This window comes from Equus asinus, chromosome 1, assembly GCF_041296235.1.
Source record: "Equus asinus isolate D_3611 breed Donkey chromosome 1, EquAss-T2T_v2, whole genome shotgun sequence".
Classification (NCBI taxonomy): domain Eukaryota; kingdom Metazoa; phylum Chordata; class Mammalia; order Perissodactyla; family Equidae; genus Equus; species Equus asinus.
The window spans coordinates 188,313,344-188,330,427 of NC_091790.1; the positions used below are offsets into that span (position 1 = coordinate 188,313,344).

General features: G+C 40.1%; 1 pseudogene; it reads left to right on the top strand.

Annotated features, from left to right (window-relative positions):
* The first annotated feature begins 1,222 nt into the window (after positions 1-1,222).
* Positions 1,223-12,518, top strand: LOC139046160 (aldo-keto reductase family 1 member B10-like; annotated as a pseudogene).
* Positions 12,519-17,084: the final 4,566 nt, after the last annotated feature.

Below are 17,084 nucleotides of genomic sequence, written 5' to 3' on the forward strand. Positions count from 1 at the left end.
ACATCTCACATGGTAAACTAAGATAAATTTCTTTTGACCACATAATCTCACTTCTGGAGAACCAGCCTAAAATTAATCAAAATGTACCCATGGCTTTACTCATAGTGATGTTCTTTGACATATCATTTATTTATAACAGAAACAAAATGGAAACAACCTAAACATCTAAGAATAGGGGAAAAGATAGAATAAATTATAATATATCCAGAAGACAGAATCTTTTACAACCACTAAAAATGATGTTTGAGGGGCTGGCCCCGTGGCCGAGTGGTTAAGTTCGCGCACTCCACTGCAGGCGGCCCAGTGTTTCGTTGGTTCGAGTCCTGGGCGCGGACATGGCACTGCTCATCAGACCACGCTGAGGCAGGGTCCCACATGCCACAACTAGAAGAACCCACAACGAAGAATACACAACTACGTACGGGGGGCTTTGGGGAGAAAAAGGAAAAAATAAAATCTTTAAAAAAAAAAAAAAGATGTTTGATGTAGAGAAAATTTTTTAAAAAGTTTTTATAAATGTAAAGAAAATTATATTTTGTGGTATTAAGTTTATTTTGTGATATTTAAGCATATGCAATGTATTAAAAATATATAAGCACAGAAAAAAGGTTGCAGGAGAACAGTGCTTTCTTAGTGGTATCTTGAGTGGTAAGAATATAGGTGATTAATATTTCCTTATTTGTAATCTTCTACACTTTCCAATTTTTCTTATGTATGATTTTATAATCACGAAGTTTTTTTTTAAGGAAGTCACAAGAATTTTAAAAGTTCATTAAAAACACAATTATTGGTCAAAGCCCCAAATCCTAAATAAACGTATGGAGAATATTAGCATCTAAAGATCCTATCCAGGTGGTGAACAGGTAATGTCTATGCTCTGGGGGAAAAATGTACAACTACACAGCAATTAGATAGGAACAAATTAAAATAACAGACACTTTTATTTTCTGTTTATTAAACAAGCAAAAGAGAACAAAATTGATAAAATTAATTCACGCATTTTGTAGCCGGGAGAACTTTACGTGAGGTTGTTGTGTTTGAAGTTCATTAACATCTCTCAGTCTTACAAAAGGCTATAAGGACTTTTAGTTCATGCCAGGACAAGAAATGACTGCTGGCCTCCAGGCTTCAGTTCCTCCCTCTGCACCAGGACCAGGGCTCTGCCCTTAAGCAGGGCACAAAGGCATCTGCCTGCTGGCTCAGAACCATCTCTGCACTCACCATGGCCAGCTTCGTGGACCTCAACACCAAGGCCAAGATGCCCATCATGGGCTTGGGTACCTGGCAGGTAAATATCCAAATATCTGGAACATGCATCCTTCCAGGGGCTTTGGATGTTTTCCGTCCTCTGTCGGGAGGGAGGGCCCTGAGGCAGGGGTCTGGGGAGGTGAGAGTTTGGCCTTGGAGCCAGCACTGAGGTTGTTTTCCTTTCTTAGGGCTGATTCAGGCTGCAAGTCTGGCTTTCTCCAGTAATCGTGAGAGCTTTACTTCACTTCAACAATTATCAAGTTTTTTCAGGGCAATTTCTCTCTTGGCCACCTTTCCCTCTAAATTCTCTCTGGCTCTAGGACACTTAAAGGGGCTATGGGTTTGCCACTGCCTGGGTGGCTGAGATAGGGGGATGCCAGGGCTTAGAAGGCCCTGGCAGTCCTCAGACCTCAGCAAGGAACCCGCCCTGGCAGCATCAGTGTTGCCTGGAGGGAGCCTCTTAGAAACAAGGAATCTCAGGCCCCAGGCTACTGAGTTAGAATCTGCACTCCAATAGGATCCCCAGGTGATCCTGGTGCACATAGGAGTCTGAGAAGTGTTAAGACCACAAGGAGGATGGACCCAGCCAGGGTGGGAGTCAGGAGCTCAGGTTCCCAAAGTGTGCTAAAGTCAGCTGGCAAAACCCAGAAAGGCACCTCCCAGTGCACAGGAAAGCAGATTCCTGAGCCTCTTTAGGATAATGTTTTCCCATCACTTTCTAACTGCCTTCCTTCTCATTTTCATCAATGACAGCGCCATCCTAACTAGTTACCAGGAGTAGTCTTTGCATTTCTTCTTGTGTTGTCCCTCTGTTGATTCTTTCTCCACTGGCTCTATTCTTCTATGAACCTTGTGTCAATGCAAATAATCCATAACCAACTTATAAATCAAAATTGAGGTGAGTTTATTATGAGCCAAAGTGAGGATTATAACCCAGGACGGACTTAGAAGGTGTTCCAGAGAAGCATGGGTCTCAGTACAATCTTGTATCTTTTTAGAACGAAGAAGATATATTAAACACACCCAGGATACATTTTCAAAGAGGTATTTAGTTGCAAATTAGGAAGTGAACATGACCATGATGCCAGGAAAGGGACTAATCCAGGCGTTACCAATAGGGCATTACCAATAGGGCGTAGGAGGGGAAGTATGCATTCTTTATCTCATGAGAGATCCCTCATTTTAATGGATAAGCAGATGAACAATGTATGTTTGATAGGTCATACGTCAGGCTTTCTAGTTCAAGCTGAATCAGTTTTGAACTCAAATAGCTACTATATATACCCCAATGTGAAAATCTCTTGTCATCCCCTTTAGATCAATAATCTTTCAATAGAAAGCGTTGCTAATCAAAATATTGTCCCTTGGTGCCAGGGTGGTTGCTGCCTGCCCTGGGTCCATCATGTCTCTCGGTGCTAGGCTTTTATTTCATTGATTTGCCCAGTTATCCATGTTGGGGAGAAATAGTCAGATATAGTGGACAAGCATAGAGGTCTATATTAGCAGGGGAAGTGTTTCATAGGCTATGTAACTTGTCAATTACTTTTAGATTATTGCAAAAACATTGCACATGTGCTTTTACATGACTTCTTACAGTTACATTCTCTATGACAGGCATAGAACAGGTTATCCAATACTTGAAATTATTAGCTTAAAAATGAATTCTTAGGCATAGCCTTAATAAAAGGGGATTCATCCAGGGTTGTAGGATCCATCAACCATCTCAAGTTGCTGAGCAATCATTACTCTAGCTTACATGCCAGTCATACAACACTGTGAAAACAGTAATTAGTTTGAATATTACAACCAGTACAAGAATTCCAAGGAGTAATAGAAATAGGAATTGCAATCCAGGTCACAAATGGAAGCCAATACCGGAAGGGAGCCAACTAAGCAAATCAAGACCAGGTATAAGGTGGCTTAAGGCATTCATCTACTTCTTTGTGTGTGTGCTTTAGCAGAGATGACGCATTGGAAGATTCCTCAGGTATAAAAACACAGCATTCAGTTTGAATGATTTATATGTACCACCTTGGGATGCTGTAAGAATATCTAAGGCCATTCTATTTTGAAGGACAGCCTTTCTCATTAAAGACATTTCAGTATCTAACAAGGCTATTCCTGCTTGACTACTGTTAAGGGCTTCTGTACGTGATATGACATCCTCTAGCCCCAAAGGAGGAACAAATAAGGCTAGTTTCTCAGTGGTCATATGAGTGGAACAGTGAATGAGCTCATCTGGCCTTAAAGAGAGGGAGGTTGGCAACAGATGCTAGCTCAGTCTGAATCCTTCCCCGCATCCAAGGGAAACTCAGGGTGCAGTGTTTAGCCATCCAGGCAGTAGCCAAGGCCAGAGATTTGTTCTACATAACCATTGATTCCCATTATGACCCACCTGATAAATGCCTGGCCTTCAAGACCAGTCTGTTCCAAATCAGTCACTTTATGATAGCATTTTGATACCTTAAGTGGAACAATTATAAAATAGGTATACAGTTTAAGCATAACAAAGGTTTAAATGCGGAGACACACTGTTGGGAATACAGGCTTGGTCTGGAGTCTTTGGACAGCTGTCTACACAGATGCCATCCTCTTCTCATCCTGGTATGGTCTTTTCCAACAGGCTGCAAAAAGTCTTTCATTTGATGACTCTTTTAATAAATAAATTCTCCAGGTTATAGTCCATGATCCTTAAGGTCTGGGAGCTCTGTGGAAAGAATCAGCTACCAACATTTCATTTAAGCATCTCGATGGGACCGTGATAACAATGTAATATCTCCCTTAAGCAAAGTTGGTTTGTATATTTCCTCATCTAATTGCATAGGCCATTCAGTTATTACCTTGAAAGGAGACAGTCAATGCTTACCAAAGGGTGGAGATCTAAGATTGAAGAGCTTTTGGCCATGAGAGATTAAATGCTTCTGAAAGCTTTGCCAATTAAGTTTTGATTATGCTGTTAGTTCTTTCCACAAATCCTGGGGATCAGGGATAATAAGTGCAGTGGAAATGCTGCTTTATTGGCCAAATGTTACAAATAGATTTAATTATTTGTCTGGTGAAATGAGTTCCCTGGTCACCATGTAACTCCATAGGAATTCCTCAAACAAGAATTATCCTTTTCAATAATTGTTTACCTAAAGCCATTACTCTTCTAAAGAAAGGCCTCAACCCAACATGAGAATACACAGATCATTACAAGATTTTTGTCCTTGAGATGGTGGCATTGGGACAAAGTCAAATTGTCATACTTCAAAGGGTTCCTTAGGAAGGGGAAAGTGGCCTTGTGACTCTTGAGATAGTTTCCCTAGATTATATTTTTGGCATATGGTACAATGAGTACAGGCTTTATGAGCCGCAGTGGGAGAAAGTTTCCAAAAGTATTGTTTTCCCTCTTTTGTTACCACCTTTATTTCTTCTCTTCTGTGATGATTTCTTGAGCCTATAGAATGAAAACTTTTAGTGGGTTAGCAGAGTTAATAGAAAGTAGCAGGCATTCTTGAGGCTGGATAGCATATCCAGCTTGATAACATCCTTGCTTATAGTTTAAGTAAGACCCATCTATAAACCAATTAAATAATAGAGTGCAGTCGTGGTTTATTCCCCTTGTGTTGTTGGAAGCAAGGTAACAAGCTTAAAATAGTGAATAATATTTACCTACACAATATAACCTAAGAAGGTTTATCATCATTTACTTAACAATGCTTCCCATGCAATTTAGCATACCAAACAAGCCTAATTAGTGTCTCCCCCTTTATAGGAAGAGAGGACAAATGAGAAGTCTCAGGGGCCCTCTGAAAATCCTCAGAAAAATTCTCTTCCTTCTTCCAGGTCAAAAGAAAGCCTTTATGCAGGATTTGAGTATTTTGGTTGGGGAGAGTGGAGGGGAGCTTGTCAAAAATATCAAAAGATTTCAAAACACTTAGTCAAATAGGAAACAACACTCACTCCATTCAATCCAGTGACAACAAAACAGTCAAGGGTAAACAGTTAAAACAGTCAAAAAATCTTAATAGAAAGACCTCAGTCTTTCTGAAGTAGGAAATTATTTTAACAAAACAGATTTTCTGTCTTTTAGGTAAAGTTAAAGAAAAACCTTTTATAACCTCCTTATCAAGAGCAGACCAAAAGTTCAAGAAAATTATCCTTTTGAGGGAGAGAAAATCAAATTTTAATTTTTTGTACCAGCTAATTTTTTTTAACATTAAAACTCATTTACTTAATTGGATTTACTTTAATCTTGGCCCACTTGACCAGGCATAAAACTCCCTTCAGAATTTCTCCTTCACAACCTTCAACAACTTTTTTACATTCAGAATTTGTCTCATGCTTTCTTTCTTCCCTTCTACTACTTTAGGACAAGTTTATCTTTCTTAACCCAACAAATGAAAATACTTCCATTCTTTATACCTTCTTTACTGAAAATGTACATTTTAATTTCCTTGTATACAGAGCTGTTTTATTTTTATTATTAAATTTCAGTGGCTTTAATTACATATATTAATTAAAATTTTTAACCATTACAGACCCTAGTAAAAACTAAGTAATTATAAACTGTCTTTTACGTTAGCATACTGTGGCTTGGAAAATTTATAAATACTTTTTATAATTTCTAGAAACATGATACTTCATGGTACAACCTTAATAAAATACAAGGCATGTTTACTAATAGACCCAAATACCTTTTAGTTTCTTTGTAAGAAGAAGTCAAAAGTAGACAAATCTAAATATGTCTAATGATAATGTTTCAGTATTTTATCTTATTTGAAAAATGACCCAGATATTCAGTGAATTTTTTATCATTCAATTTTACCTAGCAACACTTTAAAGTCTCAAGTTACCAGAAGGATTTTGGAAGTTATTTTAAGTATACGTGTCATAAGACAATTATTTTAAGAAGTTTACCCAACACTTTTATCTTTTTCACTTTTATTTAGTTTACTCATTCCCAATAATTATTTAGATTACCTATAAATCTTCATGAGACATCAGACAAAATTAGCCATCATTTTAAGTTATTATTTTTGCTAACCAGTTTTGTAATAGAGATAACATCAGCTTATTTGACCAATAAACCCAGATGTGTTTGCATCATAACCAAATACTGACAATTTTGAGGACATGCTTATTTCAATCAAACCGACAATCTTAAATAAGCTTTCAGTTACCAAAGATTAATTTTATATCATGTTAACTTAAAGGCATTTGGGTTAATTTCTTTTCCATTTAGAAATAATTTAGGTAAGCACTTACTTTAAGCCAGTTAAACAGAGCTCTTAATTTTTGGCTATACCATCTGGAGGTAAAAATATTACACACATATAACATCCAACATACATATAGACACACATACACAGAGACTGCACAGTTATTGTTTTAAAATTACTGCCGTGAATCAGGTACAAGCCTCCCTAGTTATGAATCCAAATTTTTGTTTTAAGCCTTTTTACTATTATTTGTGGAGAAGACACTAAAGATGCTAGATTTTGGATGAGGCTGGTCTTGTGGCCCATTTTTCTGGCCTTTTTCCTTTTTTTTCTTCAGCTTTAGGAATTGGTGATAAGCTAGACAACAGTTCCCACAGAGGCGAGGCCATAATTCTTTTCCAGATAAAGGAACTGGGTGGAATCTGAACTGCCTCTAGAACTGCTTTTCCAGTCTCACAGGGGTTTGTAAGTTGATTTGTCCAACCCATCACCCTAATTTGCTGTTGTTTTCACCCTGGCGTGCTTAGTTTTCATTTAATTTAGGGAAGAAGGCCTGGAAAGAAAATTCCTATCAGATTCTGAATATCAGCTCCCACTTTGGCCAAATTTCTGATTCTAAGTTGCTTAAATCCTTTCAGACACCTTGTTGGTTTCAGCCAGGACAAACAGTAACTACCTGGTGGTATTGAATAGTTCCAGCAATCTTTTTTTTTGAGGAGGAGAATTAGCCCTGAGCTAACTATTGCCAATCTCCCTTTTTTTGCTGAGGAAGACTGGCCCTGAGCTAACATCCATGCCCACTTTCCTCTATTTTATATGTGGGACACCTACCACAGCATGGCTTTTTGTCAAGCAGTGCCATGTCCACACCCGGGATCCAAACCCGAGAACCCTGGGCCACCAAGAAGTGGAACGTGTGAACTTAACTGCTGCGCCACTGGGCTGGCCCCAATTCCAGAAATCTTTAGTGTACCAATTTCCCAGAAAATCTCTCAGAGTCTCTTTTACTTGTAGATTATGGGGGTTTCTGTAAAGTCATGGCCTAATATATTCCTTTAATTACTATTTATAACAATTATCTATTGGCTTTTTGCAACGAAACTTTCAATAGGATTATTTCACACTGTTGAAGCTTTTGCCTTTTAACTGCACTTTTAAAATGATCTTATCCAATCAGAACGTTCCTTCTAATGGCCAATGTAATTCCCCTGAGGCTGGCAGCAGCTTGGTAGGACCCTTAGCCATGAATGGAGTGCGACCCACATTTTTCTCTTACTATCTCTGACTGCAAAACGGGGTGCAGCGCATTTTCTTTGACCATATTTCAGGGCCTCTAACCTGACGATTATTAAGCGAAGCCCTCAGGACATGAAACAAGCTGAGTAAAATATTTTTTTGCTGTTCTTTGTAAATATTTACAGCTCCCAGACCCTCTAGTTTCTGAGCAATTGTGCTGGAAGTTGGCAAGCTTGACTTTTTAAAAATTTCTTTGTTACCTGCCTCTTAAAAGGGAGCCCCACAGTGGCCATTGTAATTTCAAATTATCCCGGGTTATCTTGCCAGCCATTAACAGCTACCCTTATTTTGTTAAGCACTTGCAAGTCACAGCATGAATCTGGCTGGAGTTTGGGGGTGAGGCTGCCCATTCAGGAACTGGTCAGCTTTTAGAAGCTCAATTTCCCACTTTTCTTTTAGTTTTGTTTTGCTATAAAGTCGGAACAATTCCTAGGGACAGTGTAGTGGGTCAGAAATGTGCTGCTTGTGAGTGTTACTCCCTAAAGAAAGGTTGTAAACACTCTCTTATGTGCCTCGGTTTCTCCCACAAGCAGCCTAAAATCGCCGTGGGGGCTCAGAGCTTGGGAGACCAACCCTCATATGAACTTTCCCATCTGAGCCTTTAATTTATTAACGTGAACAATAGTGGAGTTCCCTATGGGACCGCTATGCGTCGTGAGGGTTTGACCCTCCAACATTCCTGCTAAGGTCCTCAGTAGCCTGAGAACGCCTTGCAGACAGGAGGAGAAATGTCCCTTTTCTTTGGAGCTGAACACATCAGTCTCTCATTTCTCTATCAAGCAGTTTGTTCAGACTTTATATAAATGCAATTCTTTACAATTTAAAACCAAATTAAAAAGGTTAGCCTTCCCCATTCATTCCAAAGTTCCCTCTAGGCTCCCCTGGCCTCGGAAATTCCCCCTAGGTTCCTCGGTCCTAGGAGTTCCCTCTAGGTTCCTCTTACCTAGAGTAGGTCCCGGTACCCCTAAGACACCTAGTCTTAAGGTTTGAAACAGCTCATATAAACTCTGCACTGTTGACTTAATGTATGTTTGATAGGCCATAAGTCAGGCTTTCTAGTTCAAGCCAAATCTATTTTGAACTTGAATCGTTATCCCATATACCTCAATGTCAAAATCTCTTGTTGCTTGTCTTTCCCATCTCCTCTCCAGGGTAAGAGAGTAGGATTCTTCTTCATCCCAGGACTGGGTCATTCTCAAGAAGCATTCTTGGCCAGTTTGAGTGAGCAGATCAATTCTATCTGGATTCACTCCCAGCTTTTCTTACTTGAACAGGACTATTTTGCCCCAAATCAGAGTACTGACCTTGATACAGATGTGACAAATAATCGCTTCTGGATCTCCAGTGAATCAGCTCACCCCATATAAACTTACCAGAAAATTCTTTTCAGAAGTAAAGATTATGAAGGGAGCCATTTTCAAGATGCAGAGATGACCTAATTTTAAGGGATTATTTACTTTTACCAGTGAAGGTAAAGGAGGGTATAGTAGCCTCCAGGACCAGTTGGAACAGATCTGATCTCTTATCATCAAAGTGATTAATAAATGCCTTTCAGAAAGACTGCAAAGTCATGTAGCCAGGACACTCACAAAAGAAGAAATCATGATCTGAAACGACCTTGGAACCAAAGATCCTCCTTCCCACAGAACCCAAGGACTGGGACATAACCCAATTTGAAAGTTGGACTCTTATCAGAAGTGAGGGGTCCCTCATTCAGGAAGATCTAGTGTTAAAATTCCTCCCCCACCCTGTCATAAATGCTTAAAGCCCACCAATCAAAGCCTGTCCCATCGCTGTTTCTGTGTGCCAGCCTGTTCTCGCTAATCTCTTAAATTTTGCCTCTGTGGGGGACTGGAATTGGACACCCCAAGGTATTCTCTCTGGCATGAGGATTCTTTTGGGCTAATTACTTTTAAAAAACTGGAGACATGAGAGAAACTCTGAAAAGTAGAATTTACTTACCCTTTGTTAAGAGACATTTACATTTGTAAAGGAAATCTCCATCTGTAAAGTTGTCTCCCTCTCTGTATCAAGATGAAGGGGGCATGACCTTATCTCTAGAAATTCTTATCAATGTGGAAGGCAAGGACTCAAATCTGCATAATAACCAAACTCTTGTTTACTGTACTTGTGTGGTAATCTCCCATAACTGACTCCCCCTCTTCCCCACCCCGCCCCAAACATCCTCCTTTGTCTTTAGCTGAGGATAGTATTTAAGGTGAGAGCTTCTGCCATTTTTGTGAGTTACTCAGTTTGCCTGAGTCTCTCCCACGTATACATGTTATAAAACTCTGTTTAATTTTCTCCTGTTATTCTGTCTCACGTGAACTTAATTTGTAGCCTGGCCAGCAGAAGGACCTAGAGTGGGTAGAGGAAATTTCTTCCTCCCCTACATCTCAAATCCTGAATCAGGGAGACAGTCTAAGGGCACACGCCCCCTGTCTCCCTGCAGATTGATTTTGCAAAATAAAGCTGACATCTCCCTCAAAGGCTGATGCCATCATTAATTGGCTTGTTGATGCGCACAGGGCAGAGAAACCCAATTTTGTGCAGTACCAAGGGCAGCAAGAGATGCTTCTGAACATGTTTGTTATTTTACAATGGAAGAGCTTTTAAAAAGATTTTTAAAATCCTTTTAAAAAAGATTTTATTCATATTAATTAATGAAAGATTAATATTAGTTGTTTTTTTCCCATTGTTTGGCTAAAGTAGGTTAGACAGAATGTGGTATTTCTAATGCTTTTCTTTCCTTTTTTTTCTTTGCGCCTTTGGTGGGGGAAAGAAACCCCATTCTTACAAGGTTTTATATTTCTCCTTTTTCTGAAACAATAATTATATAATGGCTTGCACCTGCTGATGCTTATTGTGTGCTGGGTGCTGGGCCAAAACTTTACACTCACAGTGTGCTTAGTCAACACCACAACCTCAGGAGGCAGGTTCTATTGTTATTCCCATTTTGCAGACAAGGTTTAGAGAAATTAAGTAATCTGCTCAGACCACATACCTAGGAGGTAGTGAGCCTGGATTTATGCCATAATGGCCATTTTGGGAACTTGTCTGAAAATTCCTCTGGGTTATTTCAGAATCCAGTTGTCAGCCTGGTCTTTAGAAAGGGTTGCAGTAGAGGCCAGTTGTCTCTCCCACACACCTGGAGACATTTCAGGTCTGGAGGGCTAACCTGAATCAGAGGGAATGGGCTTTCATCTAGCATAAGACCTGAGGCCATATTCATAAAGTTAATTCGTTTTGCTTCCTTCTCTTTTGAGGAGTTTTCCTAGGTGTGTTTTCCTCCCAGGTGTCCCCAGGAAAATGGGACCCTAGAGAAGCCTTGGTTGGGCGAAGCTGGGTTATGTAGGAAAGCCCACTGAAGGTGGTCTGGGGATAACAGTATATGACGGTCTTTTCTCTTTCCTTTCAGTCTGCCCCAGGCAAAGTCAAAGAGGCTGTGAAGGTGGCCATTGATGAAGGATACCATCCATGGACTGTGCCTATCTTTACAAGAATGAGAATGATTTGGGGGAAGCCATTCGAGAGAAGATCCAAGAGAAGGTTGTGAAGAGGGAGGACCTCTTCACTGTGAGCAAGGCATATATGGCTCATTTGGTGGGAGGGCTGTACTTCAAGACAGGGGGACGTATTCGGACTTGGTCAGCACCCAGAATTCTTCCAGCCTTCCCTTTAAGTACTCACATCATTTCTCCCAGCCCTCTTCATCACTACCTTTATAACGTCCCTGGACACAAATCCACACGCTACACCTGTATCGGTACGTGGTGATAGTGCTGCTGCCCCATTCATCTCAATGTGGTTTTCCCCTACTGGCATGGCTCCACTGAGCCACCTAGTGGCTCCACTGGAACTCACAGGCTAAGGGTGGAGTCAGGGAATGATCCTGAAGGCCCAGCTTTCAGACCATTATGGTCTCAATGGCTGTAGCCCAGAGGTTGTCAGCCAGGGGGTATTTTGGAAAGTGGCGGGAGTATTTTTTGTTATCACATGTGAATTTCCTTTTAGTTCAATCTGGTAAAAGGTGAGTTTAAAAATGTTATAAAAAACAGGGAGAAAGTCAATTAAGAGAGGATTGAGATTCACTGGATCTGTATTATGCCCAACTCACTAAAAAACACTAGTTACAGGTACTTGGGAAGTGTATGCATCTGGTGGGACAAATAGACCCCACTGTATGCAGTGGTTGAGTCTGGATAAACTCGTCATCACTTGGGGCGCACAGGCTTGGAGACATGGGAGTGCAGAGAGAGGACCATCTGCTCCCAAAGCTTAAGAATGCTTGCCCTTTGAAAGCTAGACACAATTCCTGCCCTCAGAAAGCCTATAACCCAGGAAGGGAATAACACATATCAACAAATACTAAATCAGTGCTCAAATATGCTAAACAGAAGAGACATCTAGAACACCAGGAGAGTTGAAGAAATAACTTGCCCTCGATATTTAAGAAATACCATTGACTTGCTGAACAGCCTGGTGATCTTGCATGCCTGGATCATATATCTTAACCAACTTTGCTATAAATGGACTGGCCAGGTTTACGTCAAAAAGCAGGGGTGTAAGTCAAAAAGCAGGGGGAAAGAGTATGATGTGGCGCTTTCTTTCCCAAGTACTGACATCTCATTGTTGCATTCTCTGCAAGTATGGTCCACCTTTTTTGAGAGTCCTCTAGTGAGGAAATCCTGTCAGAAGACCCTCAAGCATCTGGAATTGGACTATCTGGATATCTATCTTATTCACTGGCCACAGGGATTACAGGTTTGAGGTCCTCTCTGTCCCAATCTCTAGTTCCCAATCAGATGCTGGAAAATAGCAGCTGTGCCAGGACTTGGGGCTGGGCGGGCTAAAGCAGGAGGTCTCTCACTTCATGACTTGAACTCCAGGTTGTCAGGAGGAGACGATGGGGCAGACAGCCACTGGTCTGGATGGGAGGCCGAGTCCATGTGTGGCTGCGGAGACTGACCGCTTGCCTGTTTTCTCTCAGTTGCATCTTAAAGAATCATGATTTCTGGCAGTCCAGGTAAGCTGTGACTGCCACATCACCATTGTCCTGATTCCATGCCAAGGGTTCCTTCCTCGGAGAGCTCTTACAAAATGATATTTCAGGGCTGACTCTCTTGTTAACCAAAGCATACCCTGGGAGTGCCACGTTGGAGAAAAACCCAGTGTAGGCATGCTGGAAGGTATCTAGTCCTCATGGAAGACACAGCACACATTACCTGGGGCTCTGCTCCTGCCTACTCCTGAGAGGTGGGAGGGAAACGAATTCTCAGCTCTCTTGCCTCATGATCAGCTAGAGTGATGATAGCACACTATCCCTAAGTCCAGGTGTCTTGAGGCTGCAAGAATAGAAGTTGGCCAGTATCTTCCCCAGGAAACCGCTCTTTGGGGAGCTAACATTTGTTTGGTAATTTCAAGATTGAAATTTGTCCCCAAGTGTATATGGAGTCTGGGTTGATGAAGTTAATGCCCATGGTGATAATGGTGGCTTTTAGAATGTGCTAATTGTAGATTTTAAAATCAATCTAGCAGTTTCTAAAAGATAAGAATTTATGTAATAAGGTAGATTGATTTAGAGATTTAATTAAACTCACATTCTTGAAGTTTGTACCCTGGAACTCGAAAAAATGGTATGCAAAAGTGGGTGTATAGCACGCGTTAGGATCCTGAAACCCATTTAACAGAACCAAATGTTCAAATGCACATTGCGCTAAGCTTTCTGTTCTGCATTTACAGCCTGGGGAGGACTTTGTTCCCAAAGATGATAAAGGCATTGTCCTTACCAGCAAAACAACATTCTCGGATGTCTCGGAAGTAGGTTCCATCTTCTTCTAAGTGTACTGGGAGTGAAAACTTTCCTTCAGTCATCCACAAGGATCTACAGTGGTGTGAAGGAGCCCACGTTCTGTTCTTGATGCTATTTCATTCCATTGTCATTCTCCAATTCTTTGAACTCCTTCCTAATTTCTTTTGGCTTTTGGGTCAATTTGACACTATTTATGTTTTCAAAGGCTAAAACTGAGTCCTCAAATGAGGCTGGGAATATAATATACCTCAGTTTGGAGGATACACTGCTGTTCTCACACCAGGGGGAGGGATTTGAACGCAGTGTCACTCTAGGTTTGCGTGTCTTAGCTGAGTATCCTAGGGTGAGTTATTTAACTCCAATAAGCCTCAGTTTCTGCCTCTTGAAAAAAAAGCCTTTTTGTTTTTAAAGTGATTTTTACATGTGATTTTTTTTTCTTGAGGAAGATTAGCCCTGAGCTAACTACTGCCAGTCCTCCTCTTTTTTGCTGAGGAAGACTGGCCCTGAGCTAACATCCATGCCCATCTTCCTCTACTTTATATGTGGGATGCCTACCACAGCATGGCGTGCCAAGCAGTGCCATGTCCACACCTGGGATCCGAACCTGCGAACCCCGGGCCACCAAAGTGGAATGTGCGCACTTAACTGCTGAGCCACCAAGCCGGCCCCCTGGGCCTTCCTTGATTAAAAAGGTTAGGTTTTAGGATAAACAGATTAGGTTCCTATTAATGAACTATATGACATTTTTTGCGTCATTTGAATTTAATCAAACAGGGGTAAATAAGTAAGCTGATATGGAGAAATGCTGTATTTTAAAAAAAGCAACTTCCTGGTTATTCCTGATTTTATTTTCCACAATTATATCTCAAGTAATGAGAGCTTTGCTGGCCTCAGGGTCCTCAATCTCACAATTCTAGCAAATGCAATAAATCCATCCAAAAATTTGTTCACTGTTTTTGGATTGTTGGGAATAAAGCCACACCAGTCACCCACTACACCTGCAGCTGTCATAATGGGGAGAGAGGCTAAGGTATACACCACAACTGTGTGTTAAGTTAACTCTTTCCACTCTATGGTGCCATGGGGAGCTTGCCTTATCTTATGGAGTGAGAGAAAGGGGAGTAACCGAGGAGGGGAGGACGGTAAGGCCCGGAGTGGAAAAGGAAGGGAGGTTATCATGGGAAGGAGAGAGCCAGGGAGCAGGTCTTCATGTCTCAAGTAAGTCTCTCCTCTCATTATCTGAGGGTGGGCTTGAAAAATGGGTACCAGCCAATCTGGAGATGTAGGAATCACCGTTGCTGCTCTGCAAGTCCCAGGATGTCTCAGGAGAGACTGCCCCATTAGTATTTAAGTGAGATCTGGGAAACTACTGCTGGGACCTAGAAGGATTTGAGTCTCTCAGGCAGACCTCATAATGCTCAACTGCCCAAGCTTTAGACATTCGTTAACCTTGCAATAACTGCATTTTACAGGATTAAAACTTTGGATCCTACTTACTGCATTATTGTGGGATTTCACTGTACATTATAGAGTTAAAAGGGGTACAGATTAGAGAAAGCCTCCTGTAGAAAATAATTTTCAGTAAAATTTGAAAGGAACTTCCACAGCGAATATTTTTGGAAACAAGCAATTTTTTTTGCTTTAATAACAAGTATGCATGACTACAAAAAGGCAAACTCTGAATAAAAACAATGCAAAAATAATAGGCAGTAAAGAAACTTGGAAAAAAATATTTGCCATGAATGTGACAAAAAACAGATTAGTAATTTTCTTTTGATCGAAAGAGCTTATTGAAATCAATAAGAAAAATCTAAGACGCCTAAAGAAAAGTTGGTACATGAAAATTGGCCAATAAACAATGTGGTAAGTTGTTCATACTAGTAACCAAAAATACAAATTAAAACCAGCTATTCTCACTATCAAATCAACCAAACTTTGAAGGAAAATCTATCTAGAAAGATACAAATATTAACAGATTTTTTCCATGTGGTAACAAGCAAATTTTATTTTTGTTATTCTCTTACACAACTTTCAAGTTTTCTACAGAAGGACATTCACTTTTGCAATCAGAGAAGATTAATAAGCATTTAAAAAACAACAAAGAAGGATTCAACTCAATTAGTTATTTCACACACCTACCGAAAAGCCAAATCCAAGAAAACTTTTACTTGAAATTATTTTCATTTAATTGGACTTTCAACTTTAGAAAACAAATATTCTTAATGCACTACCCAGTGGAATTCAATTCCATTTAATATTTTCAGTCTTATCTAGTTTGTTGTTCCTCATTTGTTGTCAGTAGGGTAAATGTTTCCCCAGCAATTCCAGAGTTCTCAACTTCTCTTCAACCTTCAACTTTGTAGTGCTGTCTTTCAGTATTTTTGTTGGTTCAAAAAGGTCAGTCTCCAGGTAAATTAGGGAGAGTTGGTGGGGACCGAGAAGAAGTCCTTGACCACCGTTTAAAAGTTACACAAAAGCTATTGCTAAGACTGAAGTCAAAGAGCATACTGCGTATGTTTTCTAGCAGTTTTATGGTTTCTGGTCTTACATTCAAGTCTTTAATCCATTTTGAATTAATTTTTGTGTATGGTGTAAGATAATGGTCTACTTTGTTTTTTTGCATGTGGCTGTCCAGTTTTCCCAGCACCATTTGTTCAAGACGCTTTCCTTTCTCCATTGTACGTTCTTGGTTCCTTTGCCAAAGATTAGCTGTCCATAGATGTGTGGTTTTATTTCCTTAGGCAAGGGAAACAAAATTAAAAATAAACCAATGGGACTACATCACACTAAAAAGCTTCTGCAATGCAAAGGAAACCATCAACAAAATGAAAAGACAACCCACCAACAGGGAGAAAATATTTGCAGATCATATATCCGATAAGAGGTTAATTTCCAAAATGCATAAAGAATACATACAACTGAACAACAAAAAAACTAACAACCCGACCAAAAAATCGGCAGAGGATATGAATAGACATTTTTCCAAAGAAGATATACAGATGGCCAAAAGGCACATGAAAAGATGTTGAACATCACTAATTATTAAGGAAATGCAACTCAAAACTACAATGAGATATCACCTCGTACCTGTCAGAATGGCTATTATTAAAAAGACAAGAAGCAACAAATGTTGGAGAGGATGTGGAGAAAAAGGAACCCTCATACACTGCTGGTGGGAATGCAAACTGGTGCAGCCTCTATGAAAAAAAGCATGGAGATTTCTCAAAAAATTAAAAATAGGAATATCATATGATCCAGCAATTCTACTTCTGGGTATTTATCCAAAGAATGTGAAAACACTAATTTGAAAAGATACATGCACCCCTTTGTTCATCACAGCATTATTCACGATAGCCAAGACTTGGAAGCAACCCAAGTGTCCATCAACAGATGATTGGATAAAGAAGATGTGGTACATATATACTGGAATACTAGTCAGCCATAAAAAAGACAAAGTCATGCTATTTGTGACAACATGAAAGGACCTTGAGAGTAGTATGCTAAGAGAAATAAGTCAGACAGAG